This window comes from Lissotriton vulgaris, chromosome 6, assembly GCF_964263255.1.
Source record: "Lissotriton vulgaris chromosome 6, aLisVul1.2, whole genome shotgun sequence".
NCBI lineage: Eukaryota > Metazoa > Chordata > Amphibia > Caudata > Salamandridae > Lissotriton > Lissotriton vulgaris.
Window position 1 is genome coordinate 880,793,548 of NC_141694.1, and position 25,084 is coordinate 880,818,631.

Genomic DNA, 25,084 nt, shown 5'->3' on the forward strand with positions numbered 1-25,084 from the left:
GTGGGGAGAGAATTCCAGGTTTTGGCCGCTAAGTAGGAGAAAGATCTTCCTCCCATGGTGGATCTATTGATGCGCGGAATTGCCGCGAGGGCTTGATTGGATGAACGTAGTTGGCGGGTGGGTGTGTAGAAGGACAGCCGTTTGTTGAGGCATTCGGGTCCTAGGTCGTAGAGGGCCTTGTGTGCGTGGGTGAGGAGACGGAACGTTACTCTCTTGTTGACGGGAAGCCAGTGGAGATCTTTCAGGTGACTAGAAATGTGGGCTTGACGGGGGATGTCGAGTATGAGTCTGGCTGAGGCGTTTTGGATGCGTTGTAGTTTTTTCTGTAGTTTGGCTGTGGTTCCGGCGTAAAGGGTGTTTCCATAATCTAGTCGGCTAGTGACTAATGCATGGGTGACTGTTTTTCTTGTTTCGGTGGGGATCCAGCGGAAGATTTTTTTGAGCTTGCATAGGATGTTGAAGCATGATGATGTAACGGCATTGACTTGCCTGGTCATCGAGAGGGAGGAGTCTAGGATGAAGCCCAGGTTCCGTGCGTGATCTGTAGGTATGAGTGCTGTACCCAGAGCCGGTGGCCACCATGAGTCGTCCCAAGCAGAGGGGGACGATCCTAAGATGAGGACTTCCATTTTGTCTGAGTTTAGTTTTAAACGGCTGTTCTTCATCCATTCGGCTACTTCTTTCATTCCTTCGTGTAGATTGGTTTTGGCGGTGTTGGGGTCTTTGGTGAGGGAGAGGATTAGCTGGGTGTCATCAGCGTATGAGATGATGTTGAGGTCGTGTTGTCGCGCGATGGTTGCGAGGGGACTCATGTACACGTTGAAGAGGGTGGGACTGAGAGATGATCCTTGTGGTACGCCGCAGATGACTTCGGTGGCCTCTGATTTGAAAGGGGGGAGGCGGACTCTGTGTTCTTCCGGCGAGGAACGAGATGATCCAGTCCAAGGCTTTTCCTTGCATTCCGACGTTGTTGAGGCGTTGTATGAGGGTGTTATGACAGACTGTGTCGAAGGCGGCGGAGAGGTCAAGTAGGATGAGGGCAACTGATTCTCCGTTGTCCAGTAGGGTTCGGATGTCATCCGTAGCAGTGATGAGGGCGGTTTCGGTGCTGTGTTTGGCTCGAAAGCCGGACTGTGAGGGGTCGAGTGAGTTGTTGGATTCAAGGAAGGCGGCGAGCTGGCTATTGACGGCTTTCTCGATGACTTTGGCCGGGAAGGGGAGGAGTGAAATGGGGCGGTAGTTCTTGAGTTCAGAGGGGTCCGCTGTGGGTTTCTTCAGAAGGGCGCTGAGTTCGGCATGTTTCCAGCTTTCTGGGAAGGTAGCGGAGTTGAGGGAGCAGTTGATGACATCACGGAGATGGGGTGCGATGATGGAGTCTGCTTTGTTGAAGATGTAGTATCGACAAAGAAGTTGTAACTTGCATTGTGGCAGGAAAGTTAAAGACAAAATAAAGCGATGTTGCTTTTTAGGAAAACCTCAGACAAATCGGCAATTTAAATGTCAGCATAGCAGTTAAATATCGTGCTACCTGTTAATGGTAGCAGTTCCATTATGGCAGGAAAGGTAAGGAAAAATCCATAGCGGTGTTACTTTTTAGGAAGAACTCCGACAACTCGGCAATTGAAATGTCAGCGTAGCAGTTAAATATCGGGCTCCCTGTTAGTGGTAGCGGTTGGGCCAAGTGATATAAATAGCATCCTGTCACTAAAGTTGCCCGTACTCACACTTGTCGTGGAAAAATGAGTCTGTTCAACCTACGGTCTTCGCAGGGGCCCGCCGGTAGCTGTGGGACATGAATGGTTCTGTAATTAGTAGGGCGGGGACGGATGTGCCATCACCGTCACGTGGGTGGAAGTGTGCATATTGCCACTAGAAAGCTGACTTTGGAGTAACTAGCAGCGCATGTGCATTGTAGCCTCCATATCTAATGCGTATAGGGGTAGGATAATACGCATGTGTGGCGGTGATACATCGTGCATCTAGAGTGCTAAGCTTGTTCTTGATTGACGCACATGGGTGTAGCAGTGTATTTTGTTTGCTGTAAATAAACGTAAGCGATGACAGTGATCCCCTAAAAAAGTATATTAAAAGTAGGGACAATTATTATGTGAAAAAGTCCCTATTTTGCAGAAAATAGATAAGACTTACAACTGGAGGCACAGTGGTCATTTAATAGTTTTAGTAATTCATGGTTCCTAATACACTGCAGTTCCATAAGATATCCAGTGTTTTAGTAAAGTGGTATTTGTGGTATGTGAGTTAATGATCTATGTTAGTATTTTGAGGATGTGGTTGTTTGGAGATGGTACTAAAACACTGGATATCTTCTGCCTTGGCAGCTGATCACTGGAATTTAAAGGCAGCTAGATGCTTGTATATTTTGAACCAAATTGAGAGCTCAAGCAACTCATCAAAGGCCCTATTCGACATTGTTAAAGATTTTGTGGCACCTGTAGCGTGTAAGCAATCACCTATAGAGTCCCAAGAATTATGTGACTCTCTTGCCAGGTTTTTCCAGGAGAAAATTTAAAAAATGTACTCCAATTTTTTATTACCGGACCTGGCAAACTTACCTATGGTATTCTGTCCGGGTAGTCCCATTACACGGACAGACTGCTCTCTTGAATGCTTTACGCCGGTTTCATTAGCAGAGACTCAAAAAGCCTTAGAGATGGCTAAATCAAGCTCTCCTGTGGATCCTTGTCCCCAAAAAATCATGTCTCTCTTGTCTCATATTCTAGCTCCCACTGTTCAAAACATTTTTAACCTCTCAATCCAAGAAGGCATAATCCCGGCGTCCTGGAAGGAAGCATTTGTCCGTCCTATTCTAAAGAAGCCTTCGGCCAACCCCCAAGATTTGGGCAACTATCGCCCCATCTCTTTGCTTCCACTCTTAGCCAAAATGCTCGAAAGCATTATTAACTGGCAACTGAGCAGCTACCTTGAAACTAATTGCATCTTGGACTCCTTGCAATGGGGTTTCCATCAGGGTTTTAGTACGGAAACTGCTCTTTTAGCGGTAACTGATTCCCTGAGGATGACTGTTGATGCCGGAGGATCAGCGATTCTGATTCTTCTTGACGTCTCCTCAGCCTTTGATACCACCTCGCACACTAGGCTCGTGGAGAGGTTAATATCTTTTGGCATTCAAGGTGTTGCTCTTAAATGGCTGCAGAACTTCCTGACGGACAGATTTCAAACTGTCATCATGGGCCCTTATCAGTCCGAGAAAACACCATTAGACAAAGGTGTCCCCTAGGGCTCCTGCCTTAGCCCTACCCATTTTAATATCTATATGGCACCATTGGCTAAGGTAGTGGAAGCCCTGGGATTCGAAACTATTTTGTATGATGATGACACCCAGCTACTGTTCAACATCGGCCCAAACATTGAAGCAGACAGACCCCGCTTTGCCACGGGTATACTTGAAGTATCAAACTGGATGACTAACAACTGTCTCCAGCTGAATCCGGGCAAGACGGAAGTCATGCTTCTTGGGAAGGCTGCAGCAGCCTGGTCTAATGACTGGTGGCCAACGCACCTTGGTACCCCCCCCCCCTGTTCCCAAACAGTGTGTTAACAACCTAGGCATAAAGATAAATCAATCCCTTTCCATGCAGGACCACATAGGATCCATCTCAGGGGCCTGCTACTATAGGTTAAGATTACTTCGGAACATTTTTCCATTTATCCCTTCGGAGCACCGCAGAACATTGACCCAAGCCATGGTGATCAGTCGCTTGGATTACGAGAACGCCCTATTAGAGGAGGTTGGGGTAACATTCCTAAACAAATTGCACGTCATCCAAAATACAGCCGCCAGAATATTCCTGTACATGCCGGCTGGCTCTTCATCATTGCCGTTGTTGAGAAACCTACATTGGCTACCTATAAAAAAAAGATCTTTCTTTAAGGTCTGCTGCCTGACATTTAACGCCCTACAGGGTCAGGGCCCGAAATACCTACAAAAGAAATTGGAAAAACATACCCCTGGTCGTCCTCTGAGGTCAAGTTCTCGGCAGTTGCTTCGTATACCCGCATCAGACTCAAACGGTCAGGGGGCATGGCTTTTTCATATTTGGCCCCTAAACACTGGAATAGCCTACCTAAAAAACTGCGAGATATTCCATCTTACCGAATATTCAGGAAACATCTAAAGGCATTTCTGTACTAAGACCCCCACCTCCTAGCTGTCTTCTTGCTGTTTTATCTGAGCAGCGCCGAGATGCCCCAGGGTGATTCGAGCGCTATATAAGAACGCTTAACATAACATAACAGGAGCCATGAATTACTAAACCTATTGAGTGACCACTGTGCCTCCAGTTGTAAGTCTTATCTATTTTCTGCAAAATAGGGACTTTTTCACATAATAATTGTCCCTACTTTTAATATACTTTTTTAGGGGGCACTGTCATCGCTTATGTTTATTTACAGCAAACAAAATACACTGCTACACGCATGTGCGTCAATCAAGAACAAGGTTAGCACTCTAGATGCACGATGTATCACCGTCACACATGCGTATTATCCTACCCCTATGCGCATTACATATGGAGGCTACAATGCACATGCGCCACTAGTTACTCCTAAGTCATCATTCTAGTGGCAATATGCACACTTCCGCCCACGTGACGGTGATGGCACATCCGTCCCCGCCCTACTAAATACAGAACCATTCATGTTCCACTGCTACCGGCGGGCCCCTGCAAAGAGCGTAGATCGAACAGACTCATTTTTCCACGACAAATGTGAGTACGGGCAACTTTAGTGTCATGATGCTATTTATATCACTTGGCCCAACCGCTACCACTAACAGGGAGCCCGATATTTAACTGCTACGCTGACATTTCAATTGCCGAGTTGTCGGAGTTTTTCCTAAAAAGTAACACCGCTATATTTTTTTCCTTACCTTTTCTGCCATAATGGAACTGCTACCATTAACAGGTAGCACGATATTTAACTGCTACGCTGACATTTAAATTGCCGATTTGTCTGAGGTTTTCCTAAAAACCAACATTGCTTTATTTTGTCTTTACCTTTCCTGCCACAATGCAAGTTACAACTTCTTTGTCAATGCTGTACACTTAAACACTACTGCCACAATGACATTTCAATTGCCAAAAACACCTTTTTTTCCTTACGGTCAAAATAGGGAAAAGCTCTCCGTAGGGATCCATGAGGCTACACCCTCATAGATTCAGATTGAGGCTGCTTTTCATGTTATTTGTTGTCAGGAGGTGCTTGCCTGTCTAATATCACGCGCTAACACTGGATCAAAAAATACTTTAAAAACTTTTTTAATCTTATCTTTAACCATGCTCTTGACAAAATAAGTCACCCAATGTGCCACATTGTGCCATAGTTAGTCCACCAGCACCTTTTGGACTTTATTATGATTAACCAACACTGGGGCACACTGTAGCCACGCAGGGCGATTTTAGTGATAACCGTCATGCATGCCTTCACACAGTCACATGCATGATGCCATCATTTCAAGAACATTGGAGCGCTATATATAAAATGTAAGACATGCATGATCATTTATTCTCAGTGTGCCTGCTTCTAACAAACTTTTTCCCTTCCCAGGTACCCCATTCCAAGGATCTGTAAGTTAAAAGGTCCCACCACACTCACAGCACACTTTAGGGTGTGTGCTGATACTTGCACCACTGTGGCTGTCCTTTTTGTTACGCCACACACCTTGGTCCTGACGAAAGCCTCTTTACCAAACCCGAAGGCTGAAACTAGTAGACCTAAAACCAAAAAGGGATACAGAGGTACATTTTAAACTTCATGCCTATCCCATTGCTGTTTTTTACCCATGGCCTAGGTTCCTTCCAATAAAACGTTTATAATGGCAATTCCTAGAATTTTTTTTAACACATAATCACACTTCACATAGCACTTCACTTTTGTCACACTAACAACCTGCTCCGCTGTAACACAGGCGTTGAAGCACAGCTGGATTACATTAGGTGGTCCAGCTGGGCCTCAATGATGAAGCATGCCACCTACCAGGTAGGTGGGGGAGGGGTTTCCTATAAACAACGTGGGTTGTTTGCGCTCCCCCCCTTTTTTCGAGTGTTCGGGTCAAGAACCCCGACCCTAAACCTGCAAAAAAAACTTGTCTTCTTTGTTTATTTGCATATTATCCAGGGAATAGGACAAGTAATTATTTCCTTACTCTCTAGGGTTTCTCATATGACATATTAATAACGACATGGAATGTCAATGGTTTAAGAAAAAAAGTCGACAGGACCTGGTACTGAGGTACCTAGAAAAATCACGTGCCCATATAAGTTTTATCCAAGAAACCCAATGTTAGACCTGGCATCTTTGGCATGGTTTCCCCTGTCTTTTTGGCCTCTACCTCCTGTATTTTTGATGCTGTGCTGGATTTCGTTTTTGCTGGTTTAGATGCTTTGGACACTCTGCCACTGCTGATCAGTGCCAGAGTGTAAGTGCTACCTGTGTAAATTGTTATCATGATTGGATATACATGATTGGAATATTTGTATCACCAAGAAGTCCCTAGTAAAGTGCACTGGGTGTGCCAGGGCTGGTGATGACAAATGCTACTAGTGGGCCTGCAGCACTGATTGTGCCACCCACATGAGTAGCCCCAAACTGGTGTCTCAGGCCTGCCACCGCAGTGCCTGTGTGCAGTCTGTGAACTGCCATGTCCTCCTGGTCAGTGTCCCCACTGACCAGGCCTAACCCTTCCCTTTTTGTGCACATTGGTCACCCCTATGGAAGGCCCAAGGTACCCCCTGGGCAGGGTGCAGTGTATGTGAAAGGCAGAGCATGTACTGGTGCAGGTGACATGCTCTGGTAGTGAATTACAGCCATTTTCGTTTTTCACTATTGTAAGGCTATCTTGCCCCATAGGCTACACGGGGAATGCTGGATACAGTGGCTACCAGCATATCTTCCCATAGGAACAAGATAGGACATACAGTCTGGTATCCCTGAACTCAGAATTTAATAACACATCTTTTAGGAAAGGTTGTTTTTAGAACAGCACTTTTAGAAAGTTGCTGTTCTCTTGTCTGACCCTTCTGTGTGCCTTGTCCTGTTTGTGTATTGACTGTCTGGTTTGAGAGTGACAGGGGCTGGGGATTACCCAGGAGGCTGGCTGAGTCAGCCCTCGGCTAAATGACTGCATTTGCAACTTGAGTGATGGGATGAGATAGCACCTGGGCCTGAATAGGACTGTGCCTGCCTTCCACAATGCTGGCTCCACCTCGTGCTGGGCGGCTGACGACCCTGCCCTTCACGCTGAAAGGAAAGGAGAAGCCAGGAAAACAAAGTGCTCAAGGAACACCCAGACTGGTGCAGACTGGGCTCAGGACCCACTTGCACAAAGACAACAAACAAACACTTTTAGGGGTATACGTACAGGACCCCTGACAACAGAAAATTAGATCATCCTGGAATCAAGAAGGAACCTCTGCCAAGGAGAAAGCTGAAACTGAAGAAGGAAGATTGTCCAGCTGTTGCTCTGCTGGATTGCCCTGCTGTTGCTTTGCTGCCAAGGAGAGGGGAAGGACTTTGCTTTGTGCTGTGTCCCCTTGCTTGAAGGAATCTCCAAGGGCCTGAGAAGAGCTGGCTCCCTGTTTTGAAGTCCCAGGAACAAAAGGACTTCACCCCCAGCTTCCCCTGAGCTCTAGTGAGAGAGTTCTGTCCTTCCTGGAGTGTGCGGCCCATGTGTGGTGCCTCTGGAAGTTGTACCTGTGCTGGGAAGCTGGAAACCAAGTTTTAAAGACTTTGCTACAGAAAAGTTCACTGCGGAGCGCATCCCAGACAGTGTGAGGAAATTTCCGCCGCTCCGAAGGCCGAGATCGTCGCAGTACCTGTTGCCGCTGCCAGAGCCGTCGAATCCTTCATTTGCGGGACGCACCAGACTGGTGCAGGAAGACTACCATCGCTGCGAGTGTCGTCGCAGAGCCTGTCGTCGCTGGGTGAGATCGCCGCACCGCTTGCTTTCGGACCGCATCACGTCATTGCGAACATCGTCGCAGAACCATCGCATCGAGGAGCTGTGAGAGAGAGATCGCCGATGGATCGTGCATCGTCGCCCCGGAGATCTTTGCAGCCCCTACGAGATCGTCGCATCGTGCCTTTGCGAGAACAAACTTCCTACGGAACCTACGCACCGGAATCCATACAAGTGGCCTTCCTCCCCATACAGACCGGATTCGTCGCAACACGCCCGCTGCCGCAGCGGGGTTGTCGCATCGCCTCCCCAAGGTCTCAGGAGCAACGCATCGCTTGTTTTCCACCGCACCAGCTTCTGCTTTTGGAACTTTGTCACAACTAAAGGTACTGTGAGCTAAATGTGACACACCTGTGAACTTTTCAAGCAACTGTGGATTATTTTATCGCAACCTAAAGAACTTTATCGCAACCATATTCTTGAACTGTGTATGTTGGATTTTTGTCGTTTTGGTCTTGTGTAGTTTAGATTAAATACCTTTATTTTTCTAAACTGTTGTGGAGTCAGTTTGTGGTGTTTTCACTGTGTTACTGTGAGTGTTGGTACAAATACTTTACACATTGCCTTCTGATAAGCCTTGTCTGCTCGTGCCAAGCTACCTAGATGGTGATCAGGGGTTATCTCAGAGGGTTTCCTCCTTACCCTGACTAGAAGCAAGGGTCCCTATTTGGACAGTGGTACCTACCTCTGCCAACTAGAGACCCCCAGTTCTAACATTGTTGGTCAGCTGTGGGGATTTGAACTTGTATTTGTACTAGACCCACAGTGATTGGTGTACATCACTAGTGAGTGCAGACCACTACGCCACCGCATACTACTGTTTTTGATTTTGATTCTATTTTTGAGTAACTCTTCAAAGCATCATGTCTGAGAATGGAAAGGCACCCAGTAAGGAGGCAGAATTGGGATTGGAGTTTTGCATTGAAGATTTGTACTCATACAAAGCTTCACAGCTTAGGGACGTTTGCAAAAAGCTTGAGTGCCTCTGGGGAAATATTTTTGTCAACCTTTTTAACAGTATACCGTTTGCCCCAATACCCGCAACTTGGTCCACGAGCATAATAGTGCCTATTTATAAAAAGGGCGAAAGATCTGATCCCGCAAATTATAGGCCTATTTCGCTCTTGGACAACACTTTAAAGATCTTGGGTAGGGTACTCTATAATAGAGTTAATGACTGGGCTGAGGAAATGGGGGTACTCGACCGTTGCCAAATGGGTTTTAGACGCAAGGTGGGAACCATCGAACAATGCCTAAATTTAAATCTCTTAATTAGCAAATATAATATTGCTAAGGCGTCACCCATTTATTTGGCGTTTATGGACTTATCGTCCGCATTTGACCTGGTGAACAGGTCAAAATTGTGGTCGATTTTATTGTCTTATGGCCTGGATCCCCCTCTGGTACATTTCCTTGCCTATGTCCATAAAGACACAAAGGCACAAGTACGGATTGACATGGAGGGTACACTCTCTGGCCCAATTAATGTAGAAAGGGGGGTGAGACAGGGGTGCGTTTTAGCACCCCTGTTATTCATCATCTACATAAATGGCTTAAGAGACTCCCTAAAAAAGGTCACCCAAGATGTCCCTAAAATTAAAGGTTGCCAACTACCGTGTCTTTTATACGCGGATGACGCTGTGCTTATGGGATTAACACCTAATGCCCTACGGGCACTAGTCAGGGATTTTGCATCATATATGGGGAATTTGGATTTAAAAGTAAATTTTAAAAAATCATTTATCATGTCCTGCGGGCCGGGTGCTAAGCAATTAAACTCCATTACGATAGGAGCTGATAAGTTACTCCTAACTAAAACTTTCCCATATTTAGGTATGGTCTTTGCTGCGAACGGCCTGTGGAGTGGGCACATCGCCCACGCCACAGGCAAGTTCTCAAAGGCCATAAACTCAATTTTATCTCTTCCCAAACCGAGGAAAGTGGGAGCAACTAAAGCAATTTTAAAGATTTATAGGCTCCAATGCATCCCAGTGGCAACCTACGGTGCCGAAATTTGGGGGTCGGTAAAAACCCCCTCAATACAAAGAGAAGAAAATCGGCTCTGTAGGAAGCTACTGGGTGCTCCCATCTCATCATCAGGGTTTATCTGTCACTCAGAGCTGAATGCACCATATATTAGTGACTTTATCGCAGCCAGGCCTGCACTATTTTGGTTAGCCATCTGGGTAAATGAATATGCTAGCCTAACACATGATATTTTGAGGGAATGTTTAGCTTGTGATAAATGGAATAAGATCCCATGGTTCCGTGGCGTACAAGAGAGTCTGTCTAGCATAGACAGGGGCAACCTCTTTGAGAATCCATCTCAAATACAGAGGACTGACAAAAAAGTAGTCCAACTTGAACTGTATGCCAATTACAGGGAAAAAAGATTGTCAGAAGAGATGAAGAAACAAACTGTTGTGTCCTATATTAACAATGGCTTATTAACCCAGCAATTTCCGTTGTATTTGACACTACCAATGTGCTACTGGGAAAGATCTCTATTGTTTAGAATGAAAGCAGGAACGGTAAAATTTTTACTTTGTTTTCCTCTGGGACACACCGTAGATGACAAGATTCTGTGTCCTTGTGACGGAACAAGCAAACAAAATGATCTACATTTCTTCTTTATGTGCAAGTTTTATAAGAAATACATTAAATGGTTCCTAGCACCATATTTTAAAAAACGTAGACCCATTTCCCTGAATCAGTCTTATTTGATGCTTTTAAAATTGGAGGACGATGAACTTATATTTAGGACAAGTTGTTTTTTAAAAGTCATTTTTAATGTACGTAGAAGTATGGAAAACCCTTGAATTATTAATGATTATTGTTCCTCTCTTGCACTTTTGAAATGCGTGACTTAGTAAATGCCCTAATAATGTATTTTATAGTGTCTATTGTACCTTTGTAGTTGTAATTGTAAATGTCAAATTGTTTTTTTAAAGTGTGCTTTTATGGATTTTTGAAATCCGAATAAAGATTTTTGAAATTGAAATTGAATTGAGTGCCCCGTAAAAAGCAACGCCAGGAAAGAAGAGGTGCAGAAATTCTTGAAGGCCCATTGGGAGGCACAAGAGGGAAATGATGTGAATACAGTGGATGGTTTTCAAATCACAGATCTGCCAGTGAGCAGAATAGGCTCAAGGGCTGGCAGTAACCATTCCAGTGGGGGTTTCACCCAAGAAGAGTTAGAGGAGAATCAAAGAGTGAGAGAACATGACTTAGAAGTCCTGAAGTTGAAAATGAAGCAATTGGAAATGGAGAAAGAAAGGGGGGAGGAAGACATGAAAAAAGCCTGCGCCCTGGAGGAAAAGAAATTGCTTTTGGCTCATGAGTTGAGCTTGAGAGAACTGGATCTTAAAGCCAAGGAGGTGGATGCCAGTTCAAATGGTGGCAGCGCGCAGCCAGTGTATGGGGGTAAAGTATATATTCCCAAGGACCTGGTACAGAATTACAATAGGAGTGAGGATATTTATGCCTGGTTTACTTCCTATGAGATTGCATTGAGAAGGAATGGTGTGCCTGAACAGCATTGGGGGGCAGGCCTGTGGAAACATTTTGAGGCTTCTGGGAGGAGTGCTCTAGAGCCCTTAGAATTAGCAGGTGCCATGACCTACCCCAATATGAAGGAGGCCCTATGTCTCAGGTATGGACTTACTCCAGAGCAGTACAGACTGCAGTTCAGAAACTCTAAGAAGAAAGAATCTGAGACTTGGATGGAGTGTGTGAATTTGTACTCGCGTGCACTGGAAGGTTGGATGAAGGGCAGCAAAGTAACTGATTACAAGGGGTTGTTACATTTGATTAGTTGGGAGCACTTTAGTAGTCTTTGTGTTCCAGAGCTGCGCCAGCATCTTTTAGACAGCAAGCTGACAGACCCCGTTGAGCTTGCTAAGGAGGCGGACCGCTGGACCAATACCAGGGTCCACAGAGGAATTGTGGGTACCACAGCCAAAGGTGGGCAGAGTCCGCAGCAGAAAAGTGGGGGGGACAAGGGTAACCAAAAGGAGTCCTCGCAAGGGCCACAAAATAGTTCCCAGGAGAAGGAATCCCAACCCCGCAGACCTAGACAGCCATGGCCCCCTAGGGGCAGGCGGGACTACAGAGACACCAGGGACAACAGAGGTCCCCCTACCTGCTTTCACAGCAATGAGGTGGGACATGTTATCTACCGGTGCCCCAAGAGACCCCCAGCACCCACTGGTGCTCCAGCCCCAGGGTTAGCAAGTGTAGCTTTGGGGGGGATTTGGTTTCTAGTGGGAAGGTGGGGCTAGCAGTTATGTCCCTTGTCTCTTTAGGAGACCAAGAGATGGTCCAGGAAACCTTACTGCCCCTGAACACTAAGAAATATGGGCAGAAGGTGACCGTCAATGGGAGGGCGAGAGAGGCTCTGAGAGACACAGGGGTCAGCGTGACATCCGTGAGGTGTCAGTGGGTGTCTGAAGAGCAGTGTATCCCTAATTTACTCCGCCCTGTAGTAGCAGCTGACAGTTCAGTGCGTCTCTGGAAAGTGCCATGTGTTCCCTTTGAGTGGGGGGGGAGTCTCTGGTCTTTTGGAAGTTGTTGTCAGTGATGCCTTGCCTGTAGACTGTCTGCTAGGTAATGACTTGGAGAGTTCTCCATGGAAGGAAGTAGAACACATAACTCATTTGGAGATGTTGGGGTTGCCTGCATGGATCTGTGTGACCACACGTGCTGTGGCAGCCAGTAGGGGTGATTCAGCAGAACTGGATCCTAAAACAGTGGCCCAGAGACCTGCCAGGAGAGGTAAGGGCAGAGGGTGCGGGAAACCAGCCACAGCGGTTCCCACGGTACAGGAGGAAGCAGACCCTGAGGGGGATGCCCTGGAACCTACAGGGGAACAGGTGGCCAAACTTGTCGATCTACCTGAGCTGACCCATTGGCAGCAAGAAGGTGGGCCCTCCAGGGAGGAATTCTGCCAGGAGCAGAAAGAGTGCCCGTCTCTCGTGGGTATGCGGCAACAGGCTGCAGACCAGGCAGCAGGTGGAGGGGCCAGAGATCACTTCATCTACCGGGAAGATGACTTGTTATATAGCGAGCCTAAGTTTGCTGAGCCCGGTGCAGCCCGTGTGCTGGAGGTACCCGCGCGCTTCAGAAACTTCCTAATGGGTCTGGCTCATGACGTGCCTCTCGCAGGACATCTGGGGCAAGACAAGACCCTAAACAGGCTTGTCACCCACTTCCACTGGCCCCAGACGAGGAAGCACGTTGGTTCCTTTTGTAGGTCTTGCCAAACATGTCAGGCCAGTGGCAAGACTGGAGTGAAGTGCAAGGCACCCCTCCAACCCTTTCCTGTGGTGAGCACCCCTTTCGAGCAGGCGGGCATCAATATTGTGGGGCCCCTGGACCACAAGACAGCCTTAGGCAACAGGTTCATCCTGGTCTTGGTGGACCATGCCACCCGGTACCCGGAAGCAGTACCTCTCAGGACAATCACAGCACCCGTGGTGGGCCGTGCATTGATGGGGATCTTTTCCAGTGTGGGGTACCCCAGAGAGGTGGTATCCGACCGGGGTACCAACTTCATCTCTAGGTACATGAAGTCTCTGTGGAAGGAGTGTGGGGGAACTTATAAGTTCACCACTCCTTACCACCCTCAAGGAAATGGGTGGGTTGAAAGGTTCAACCGTACCCTGAAGGGTATGATTATGGGCCTAGAAGAGCCCATAAGACGGAAGTGGGACGTCTTGTTACCATGCCTGTTGTTTGCCTACAGGGAGGTGCCTCAGAAGTCCTTAGGGTTTAGTCCATTTGAACTTCTGTATGGCCACCCTGTTAGAGGACCTCTCGCACTGGTGAAGGAGGGGTGGGAGGAATCCCATGGGAAAACCCCCAGGATGTGTTCAGCTATGTGTTGGTCATCCGCAACCAGACACAACGCTTCAGGAAGCTCGCACAGGAGAACCTGGAAGCTAGCCAGGAAGAAATAAAAAGATGGTACGACCAGAGTACCACTCCGGTCGAATTTTAACCTGGGCAGAAAGCGTGGGCGATGGCGCCAGTGGAGCCTTGTGCGCTCCAAGACAAGTGGACTGGGCCATATGAAGTGGTGGAAAGGAAGAGTGAAGTAACCTACCTGGTTAACTTGAGGACCCCCAGGCAACCCCTGAGAGTCTTGCATGTGAACCGCCTCAAACCACACTTTGAGAGGTCTGAAGTGACAATGCTGGAGGGGAAGAGGATAGTGATCCTCACCCTGACCTCCTGGCAGCTAAGGAGCAAGACGGGTCAGTGGATGGTGTGGTCCTATCGCCCACCCTGACCCCAGAACAGCAGAGGGACTGTCGCCAAGTGCTGGGTCAGTGTGCCCCCCTGTTCTACCTGACCCCAGGTATCACCAATTGGTGCGTCCATGATGTGGACACTGGAGATTGTTTACCTGTGAAACAGAAATTTTACAGGGTAGCTGACAAGGTCAGGGCCAGCATCAAGGAAGAGGTTTCCAAGATGTTGGCTCTAGGGGTGATTGAGCCCTCCAGCAGCCCCTGGGCTAGCCCAGTGACCTTAGTGCCAAAAGCTGCTGCGCCCGGTGCCACTCCAGAACTCAGGTTTTGCGTGGACTACTGTGGGCTCAATGCGGTCACGAAGACTGACGCACACCCCATCCCCAGAGCTGATGAGCTTGTGGATCAGTTGGGAGCTGCCCAGTACCTCAGTACATTTGATTTGACTTCTGGGTACTGGCAGATTGCCTTAACTGATGGGGCCAAAGAGAGGTCTGCATTCTCAACGCCAGAGGGGCACTTCCAGTTCCGAGTCATGCCCTTTGGGTTGAAGAATGCCCCTGCCACCTTCCAGAGACTGGTTAACCAGATACTGACCGGGCTGGAGGAATTCAGCGCTGCATACCTGGATGACATTGCTGTGTTCAGCTCCACGTGGGAGGAACACTTGCAACACCTCTGCGAAGTGGTGAAGGCTCTGCAAAGGGCAGGTCTCACTATCAAGGCCAGCAAGTGCCAGATGGGGCGGGGATCTGTGGTGTAATGTAATGTAATGTAATGATGTCTTGTAAAGCACATGAATCACCCCACATGGGGTATCTCTGCGCTGTAGACCGCTGGGGAACCCGTCCTGGCTTTCCCTGTGAGATGGACCCTACTGGGTAACTCCAGGGTGAAACCAGGCATCCCCGGCGTATGTGGGGGGCCGTTGTGAAGATGAGGCAAGCTAATGCCCAGAGTTGCCTAGTGTGATCCCTGGTTAGAGTAGGCACAGAGGCGAGAATTATCGAGTCCACTGACCCTGGTCCACGACCCTGCCGCGTCGGGAATTGAACCCTGGTCCCGGGCTGTCCTCTGCTTCCGGGTCTGCCGCCTCTAACCAGTGAGCCACACCACTCCTCTGTGTATTTGGGACACGGTGTATTTGGGTCACCAGGTGGGGAGCAGCCAGGTGGCGCCCCTACAGGCAAAGATTGATACCATTCTGGCTTGGGAGCCCCCCAAGACCCAGACAGAGGTGAGAGCCTTTTTAGGTCTCACCGGGTATTACAGACGGTTTTTCAAGGGATATGGCACCATCGTTGCCCCCTTGACAGAACTGACTTCTAAGAAGCAGCCCAAAAGAGTGAACTGGACCGAACCCTGCCAGACTGCTTTTGATACCCTGAAAACTGCCATGTGCACAGCACCGGTGCTCAAGGCACCTGATTTCTCCAGTGAGTTCATAGTGCAGACAGACGCATCAGAGCATGGTGTGGGAGCAGTACTCCCACAGATCACTGAGGAGGGCTGGGATCAGCCTGTGGCTTTCATTAGTAGGAGGCTACTCCCCAGGGAACAGCGGTGGAGTGCGATTGAAAGGGAAGCTTTTCTGTGGTCTGGGCCCTGAAGAAGCTGAGGCCCTACCTGTTTGGGACTCACTTCCGTGTTCAGACCGACCACAGGCCCCTCAGGTGGTTGATGTAGATCAGGGGGGAGAACCCAAAACTGTTGAGGTGGTCCATCTCCCTATAGGGAATGGACTTTACGGTGGAACACCGCCCTGGTACAGAACACGCCAACGCTGATGGTCTGTCCAGATTTTTCCGCCTTAGTGAAGAGAACTTCCAAGAGGGCGGGCAGTTCCCCCCACTTTCAGCTGGAGGGGACACGTGTTAGACCTGGCATCTTTGGCGTGGTTTCCCCTGTCTTTTTGGCCTCTACCTCCTGTATTTTTGATGCTGTGCTGGAATTCGTTTTTGCTGGTTTAGATGCTTGGACACTCTAAAACTGCTGATCAGTGCCAGAGTGTAAGTGCTCCCTGTGTAAATTGTTATGATGATTGGATATACATGATTGGCATATTTGTATCACCAAGAAGTCCCTAGTAAAGTGCACTGGGTGTGCCAGGGCTGGTGATGACAAATGCTACTAGTGGGCCTGCAGCACTGACTGTGCCACCCACATGAGTAGCCCCAAAATGGTGTCTCAGGCCTTTACCGCAGTGCCTGTGTGCAGTCTGTGAGCTGCCATGTCCTCCTGGTCAGTGTCCCCACTGACCAGGCCTAACCCTTCCATTTTTGTGCACATTAGTCACCCCTATGGAAGGCCCAAGGTACCCCCCTGAGCAGGGTACAGTGTATGTGAAAGGCAGAGCATGTACTGGTGCAGGTGACCTGATCTGGTAGTGAATTACAGCCATTTTCTCCATAGGCTAACATGGGGAATGCTGGCTACAGTGGCTACCAGCATATCTTCCCATAGGAACAAGAAAGGACATACAAGTCTTGCATCCCTGAACTCAGAATTTAATAACACATCTTTTAGGAAAGGTTGTTTTTAAATCCTTTGTTTTAGAACAGCACTTTTAGAAAGTTGCTGTTCTCTTGTCTGACCCTTCTGTGTGCCTTGGCCTGTTTGTGTATTGACTGTCTTGTTTGAGAGTGACTGGGGCTGGGGATTCCCCAGGGGGCTGGCTGAGTCAGCCCTAGGCTAAATGACTGCATTTGCAACTTGAGTGGTGGGAGGAGATAGCACCTGGGCCTGAATAGGGCTGCGCCTGCCTTCCACAATGATGGCTCCACCTCCTGCTGGGCGGCTGACGACCCTGCCCCTCACTCTGAAAGGAAGGGAGAAGCCAGGAAAACAAAGTGCTCAAGAAACAGCCAGAACTGGTTCAGACTGGGCTCAGGGCCCACTTGCACAAAGAGAACAAAGACTTTTAGGGGTATACGAACAGGACCTCTGACAACAGAAAATTAGATCATCCTGGAATCAAGAAGGAACCTCTGCCAAGGAGAAAGCTGAAACTGAAGAAGGAAGATTGTCCAGCTGTTGCTCTGCTGGATTTCCCTGCTGTTGCTTTGCTGCCAGGAGAGGGGAAGGACTTTGCTTTGTGCTGTGTCCCCTTGCATGAAGGAATCTCCAAGGGCCTGAGAAGAGCTGGCTCCCTGTTTTGAAGTCCCAGGAACAAAAGGACTACTCCCCCAGCTTCCCCTGAGCTCTAGTGAGAGAGTTCTGTCCTTCCTGGAGTGCGTGGCCCATGTGTGGTGCCTCTGGAAGTTGTACCTGTGCTGGGAATCTGTAAACCAAGATTTAAAGACTTTGCTACAAAAAAGTTATCGCATCGCTCGCTGCGGAGCGCATCCCCGACAGTGCGAGGAAATTCCCGCCTCTACGAAGGCCGAGATCGTCGCAGTGCCTGTTGCCGCTGCCAGAGCCGTCGCATCCTTCGTTTGCGGGATGCACCAGACCGATGCGGGAGGACTACCATCGCTGCGAGTATCGTCGCAGAGCCTGTCGTCGCTGGGTGAGATTGCCGCACCGCTTGCTTGCGGACCGCATCACGTCACTGCAAACATCGTCGCAAAACCATCGCATCGAGGAGCTGCGAGAGAGAGATCGCCGCTGGATCGCGCATCATCGCCCCGGAGATCGTGTCAGCCCCTAATAGATGGTCGCCTCGTGCCTTTGCGAGAACAAACTTCCTACGGAACCTATGCACCGGAATCCATACAAGTGGCCTTCCTCCCCATACAGACCGGATTCGTCGCAACACGCCCACTTCAGCAGCGGGGTTGTCCCATCGCCTCTCCAAGGTCTTAGGAGCAACGCATCAGTTGTTTTCCACTGCACCAGTTTCTGCTTTTGGAACTTTGTCGCAACTAAAGGTACATTGAGCTAAACGTGACGCAACTGTGAACTTTTCACGCAACTGTGGATTATTTGGGAGTTACAAAGAGCGGCTTCCTATAAGAATAAGATAGAAAGGGCAGAATTGAAAAGATTGGAGGAGGAGATTGGAAAGTTAGAAGGAAGAGCACAGCAAGATACAGACGATATACAATCAAAAGAAGAGATTCTGAAGAACCTTGAGGTGGCCAGGATAAACGATAGGATTGCTTTAGACCTGAAGTGTAGGGCTAGATAGAACAATGCTCGTATGCAACATTTCGAGTATGGGTAAAAAGCGGGTACTCTTCTTGCTTGGAAATCTAAAGCTGAGAGAACTAGAAACTACATTAATGATCTGTCAACTAATCATGGGGGAATGAATACCAATAAAGTAGAGGAAATACAGGAGAGTTTTATTTCCCTCTTTTCTAAACTATATTCGGAAGCCGGGCGACCAGACGAGGAAGTATTACAAAGTTGGTTGAGAAACCTAGACCTACCAGCCCTTACAGATGATGGTAGGAATAAATTGGATGCCCGATAACTGAAAGGGAAATTATTGAACTTCCTAAACGTATGAAAAAGGGCAAGGTTGCAGGCCCCGACTCCATACCAGTAGAAGTATATAAATTGTTATTAGGGGAAATTGTGCCAGAGATGAAGGCTCTCTTCAATGCAGCCTACAGAGAGGAAGGTACCACCCCGAAGTCTTGGAGTGAGGCTATAATAACTCTGATTTTAAAACCTTCAAAATATCCAAAGAGAACTGATTCTTACCGTCCAATTTCTTTACTCAATACCGACCATAAGATATACACAGGAATTTTGGCATGCCGCCTGGCCATGGTCGCCCCCCAACTAATTCATATGGACCAGAAAGGTTTTTGTTCCAAGGCAACAAATACAGAACCTCACATTGTCCCTGATTGGAACAATAGACTTGGCAGTTGCATGATCAATTCCGTTGGCAGTAATAACAATAGATGCTACTAATGCATTGGATCAAGTTAGCTGGAGGTTCCTATAGGGGTGCTGTATACTATGGGTTTTAGTCATGATTTCATAAGGGCTATGCAAAAACTGTATGGACATCCAACGGCCAAGATTCTTATCAATGGCAAGTTGACCAAACGTTTTGAGATACACAGAGGGACGAGGCAGGGTTGTCCTTTATCCCCACTCCTCTATGATCTCTATATTGAGCCGCTTGCACACCTGTTGAGAGCACATGAACAAATCACTCCTATACTCCAACTCCCGTCTCATAGTAAAATCTCGCTCTATGCAGATGACCTAATAATATATACTTCTGATCAAACCCTTACACTAACATGAATGGAACAACTCATAAGTTAATATGGGACTCTTTCAGGGTATGCTATAAATCCATCTAAGCGATAACAAAGGGGATGATGAACGAAGCGTTTGAGCAAATCAAACACTCACCCCCAGTCAACTGATATAAGTTTAATCCATCATCATTCTTTAGCTCACTCCACCACCCCAGTTCAGACATGGCCATATGCATATCAGTCTGACCCTGTGCCTCATGGGAACAGTCCAGCCTGAACTGCCAAGCCATGTCTTCCCTGGACCGGAAACAAGCATCCTGGGACTGGTTTCTGGCTAATCAGCTGTCATCAGCCAGGCTAGCTTGAATCCTGTGGCAAAGTGAGCAAGGGACCCACGTCTGGGCATACCCTGCCAACTTAGGGCGAACAAAGCGATACCAAAGGTGATGATGGACGGAGCATTTGAGCAAATCAAACACTCACCCCCAGTCAACTGATCTGGGTTTAATCCATCATCATTCTTTAGCTCACTCCACCACCTCAGTTCATACATGGCCATATGCAAATCAGTCTGACCCTGTGCCTCATGGGAACAGTCCAGCCTGAACTGCCAAGCCATGTCTTCCCTGGACCGGAAACAAGCATGCTGGGACCGGTTTCTGGCTAATCAGCCGCCATCAGCCAGGTTAGCTTGAATCCAGTGTCAAAGTGAGCAAGGGACCCACTTCTGGGCATGCCCTGCAAACTTAGGGCAAATAAAGCGATACCAAAGGGGATGATGGAGTCAAGCTATCCTAGCTGATGAGGGATGAAAGCCCAAAACCGATCCTAGGATGCTTGTTTCCAGTCCAGGGAGGACCTGGCCTGGCAGTTCGGGCTGGACTGTTCCCATTGGGCGCAGGGTCAAGACTGATTTGCATATGGCTGGGTCCAAACTGGAATGGCATGGTGAGCAAAAAAACGATGGATTTAGGCCCAGATCTCTGTACTGGGGTGAATGTATGACATTGTTCTACATTCTGTCCATCAATTGTTCGTTTTGCATTTGTCACCCCGAGCGGGATGGGTATGCTCAGAAGTGAGTCCCGTGCTCTCCATCCCACTGGAGTCAAGCTATCCTGGCTGATGAGGGCTGAAAGCCCAAATCCGGTCCTAGGATGCTTGTTTCCAATCCAGGGAGGAACTGGCCTAGCAGTTCGGGCTGGACTGTTCCCATTTGGCGCACGGTCAAGACTGATTTGCATATGGCTGGGTCCAAACTGGAGTGGCATGGTGAGCAAAAAACGATGGATTTAAGGCCAGATCTCTGTACTGGTGTGAATGTATGACATTGCTCTGCATTCTGTCCATCAATTGTTCGTTTTGCATTTGTCACCCCGAGTGGGACAGGTATGCTTAGACGTGAGTCCTGTGCTCTCCATGCCACTGGAGTTAAGCTATCCTGGCTGATGAGGGCTGAAAGCCCGAAAGCGGTCCTAGGAGGCTTGTTTCCAGTCCAGGGAGGACCTGGCCTGGCAGTTCGGGCTGGTCTGTTCCCATTGGGGGCAGGGTCACAAATGATTTGCAATGGCTGGGTCCAAAATGGAATGGCATTGTGAACAAAAAAACCGATGTTTTTAGGCCCAGATCTCTGTACTCGGGTGAATGTATGATATTGTTCTGCATTCTGTCCATCAATTGTTCGTTTTGCATTTGTCACCCCAAGTGGAACGGGTATGCTCAGACGTGAGTCCTGTGCTCTCCAAGTCCACTGGAGTCAAACTATCCTGGCTGATGAGGGATGAAAGCCCGAAACCAGTCCTAGGATGCTTGTTTCCTTTCCAGGGAGGATCTGGCCTGGCAGTTCGGGCTGGGCTGTTCCCATTGGGGGCAGGGTCAAGAATGATTTGCATATGGCTGGGTCCAAACTGGAATGGCATTGTGAGCAAAAGAAACAATGGATTTAGGCCCAGATCTCTGTACTGGGGTGAATGTATGGCATTGTTCTGCATTCTGTCCATCAATTGTTCGTTTGACACTTGTCACCCTGAGTTGGACGGGTATGCTCAGACGTGAGTCCTGTGCTCTCCATGCCACTAGAGTCAAGCTATCCTGGCTGATGATGGCTGAAAGCCCAAAACCGGTCCTAGGATGCTTATTTCCAGTCCAGGGAGGCCCTGGCCTGGCAGTTCGGGCTGGGCTGTTCCCATTGGGTGCAGGGTTGAGACTTATTTGCATATGGCTGGGTCCAAACTGGAATGGCATGGTGAGCAAAAAAACGATGGATTTAGGCCCAGATCTCTGCACTGGGGTGAATGTATGACATTGTTCTGCATTCTGTCCATCAATTGTTCGTTTTGCATGAATCTGTCCAAGACTGGAGTGATGTGCTGGAATATGGAGGGGTAGGGAGGCACAAGATGCAGTGAAATGAGATACCTGGGGATAGATATCATTGAAAAAATTGAGGACGGCTACAAGATCACCCGCAGGGATCGCGCCAACGGAATCGGAGGAGGAATAGCCATCGTCCACAAGTCCACCCTCAAGGTCACCACCCACGCAGATGACACCCTCAACACCGCCGAACACCTGCACTTCCGGATCCACACCGACCCCAACACCACCCTCAGAGGAACACTCATCTACAGACCCCCCGGACCCCGAGCTCAATTCGGCGATTCCATCGCCGACCTCGCCAGCACCCACGCACTCGCCTCCACGGACTACATCCTCCTTGGGGACCTGAATTTTCACCTCGAGAACAACAACAAGTCCAACTCTGCCACCCTGATCGCCAACCTCTGCCTCAGACAACTTGTCACTGCACCCACCCACGCCGCTGGCCACACGCTGGACCCCGTCTTCTCCAAAGGCACCCACGTCACCTTTGACCACACCACCGAACTCCATTGGACCGACCACCGCTGCATCCATTTCACCTTCAATAAACCAACCACCCACCACCGCACCCAACAGCTACCCCGCCGCTGCTAGAGCAAAGTCACCAAAGACCAGCTGATCACCACCCACGCCCAAAACCCACCCACCGACCCCACCAACCCAAACACCGCAGCCCGCAACCTCAGACAGTAGATCGACAACTGCGCCAACACCCTCGCCCCACTCAAGAAACTCTCCAACAATAACACCAGCAAGAGAGCCACCTGGTTCACCGACGAGCTGCAGACCTCCAAATGTGCATGCCGGAAACTGGAGCAGATATGGCTCCACGAACACTCTCCGGAAAACCACGCAGGCCACAAGGACGCCACCTGCAGACATCACCACCTCATCAGATTAGCCAAGAGATCCTCCTTCAAAGACCGCCTAGATAACAACGCACACGACAGCAAAGAGCTTTTCAGCATTGTAAAGGAACTCTCCAACCCCAGCGCCAACGCCAACGACATACCGCCCTCACAAGAACTGTGCAACTCACTGGCCATCTTCTTCCACCGCAAGATCGCTGACATCCATGACAGCTTCAACACCATGACCGCCCGACTACGCCAGACCCCACCTCTCCTGTGAACAACACCAGTGCCAACCGCCTGACCTCCTGGTCCAACGTCAACGACGACGAGACACAGAAGGTCATGAACTTCATCCACTCAGGATCTCCGTCAGACCCGTGCCCACACCATGTATTCAACAAAGCAGCAGACGCTGCCTTCGCACCCCAACTACAGAAAGTCATCAAAATCTCCTTAGAAACAGCGACATTCCAGGAAAGCTGGAAACACGCCGAAATCAACGCCCTCCTGAAGAAGCCCAAGGCGGACCCCATGGACCTCAAGAACTTCAGGCCCATCTCCCTGCTCCCGTTCCCGGCGAAGGTCATCGAGAAAATTGTCAACATGCAACTGGCCCGCCACCTGGAAGACAACAGCATCTTGGACCCGTCCCAGTCCGGGTTCAGACAAAACCACTGCACCGAGACAGCACTCATCGCCGCCACAGACGACATCAGGTGCCAACTAGACAACGGCGAAACATCAGCCCTCATCCTCCTGGACCTGTATGCTGCCTTCAACACAGTCTGCCATCGCACTCTAAAGACACTCCTCCTAGAAGCCGGAATCCAAGAGAAGGCCCTTGACTGGACCACATCCTTCCTCTCCGGCAGAACCCAGGGCGTCCGCCTCCGGCCCTTCCGATCCGAGGCCACCAACATGATCTGCGGCGTCCCCCAGGGCTCATCCCTCAGCCCAACGCTATTCAACGTCTACATGGCCCTCCTCGCACAAGTGGCCCGCCAACACGACCTCAATATCATCTCCTATGCTGACGACACCAGCTCATCCTCTCCCTCACCAAGGACCCGCACACTGCCAAAACCAACCTCCACAAGGAAATGAAGGCTGTCGCTGACTGGATGAGGAACAGCCGTCTGAAGCTGAACTCTGACAAGACGGAGGTACTCATCTTTGGATCCACTCCCTCAGCCTGGGACGACTCCTGGTGGGCAACCACACTGGGAACAGCACCGACACCCACCGACCATGCATGCAACCTAGGATTCATCCTCAACTCCTTCCTCTCCATGTCTAAACAGGTCAACATCGTCTCCTTCTCCTGCTACAACACCCTCCGCATGCTCCGCAGGATCTACAAGTGGATCCCGACAGAAACAAGAACGGTGACACAGGCCCTCGTCAGCAGCAGACTGGACTGCGGCAACGCACTCTATGCAGGAATCCCAGCCAAACACCTACGATGACTACAACGCATCCAAAACGCCTCCGCCTGACTGATGGTCAACGTCCCCCGCCGCAGCCACATCACGCCCCACCTGACAGATCTACACTGGCTCCCCGTTGACAAGAGGATCACCTTCAAGCTCCTCACCCACGCACACAAAGCACTCCACAACGCCGGACCAGCCTACCTGAACAGCAGACTCAGCTTCTACACCCCCACCCACCTGCTCCGCTCCACCAGCCTCCCCCTCGCCGCTGTTCCCCGCATTCAACGAACAACCTCCGGCGGCAGATCCTTCTCCTACCTCATCGCCAAGACCTGGAACACCATCCCTACCCACCTACGGCAGACCCAAGACCTACTCGCCTTCAGAGGGATCCTCAAGACCTGGCTCTTCGAGCAGTAGCGGCACCCCCTCCCCTCAGCGCCTTGAGACCCTCATGGGTAAGTAGCGCGCTTTATAAGTACTCTGATTGATTGATTGATTGATTGGTTGATTGATTGATTCCTTCTTACAATCTGAGGCGAGTCATAAGAGAGTAGAGAAACAGTTACCCAGATGGAAGAAATTGCCAACTCAGGGGAAAATAACGTGTTTTATGTGGGCTACCAGGGGTATCCGTTTGTCATGGAGAAAATCACGGTGTAGCCTCAAAAAGGGGGGTTAGCTTTGCCAGATCTCAAATTGTACTGCATGGCTTTCCAATTAAAAAATATTTGCATGCTGCTGGGGGAACCTGTGACCAACACCTGGGGGTCTGTATTGGGGGAAATGGTTATGGACTTAAGTTCGAAGGCTTTTTTGTATAAATTTAGAGCTCAATTTAAAAAAAAAAAAAAAGTTAGGTTAAAAGTTCTAAGATCTGCACTAGAAACTGTGTTCAACAGTGAAAAGACTTTTAAAGATGGGCTATTTTTCAGACTTCGCCCCCATTTGGGAATCCCCGGGAGCACCAGATTGTTTGGAAGATGCATTGACTTTACCTTTG

General features: G+C 49.1%; 1 protein-coding gene across 1 annotated transcript in view; it reads left to right on the top strand.

Moving 5' to 3' along the window:
* The window catches only part of SYNE1 (spectrin repeat containing nuclear envelope protein 1), a 2,319,318-nt gene that overhangs the window by 1,201,379 nt on the left and 1,092,855 nt on the right, over positions 1-25,084 (top strand). The window lies entirely within an intron of this gene.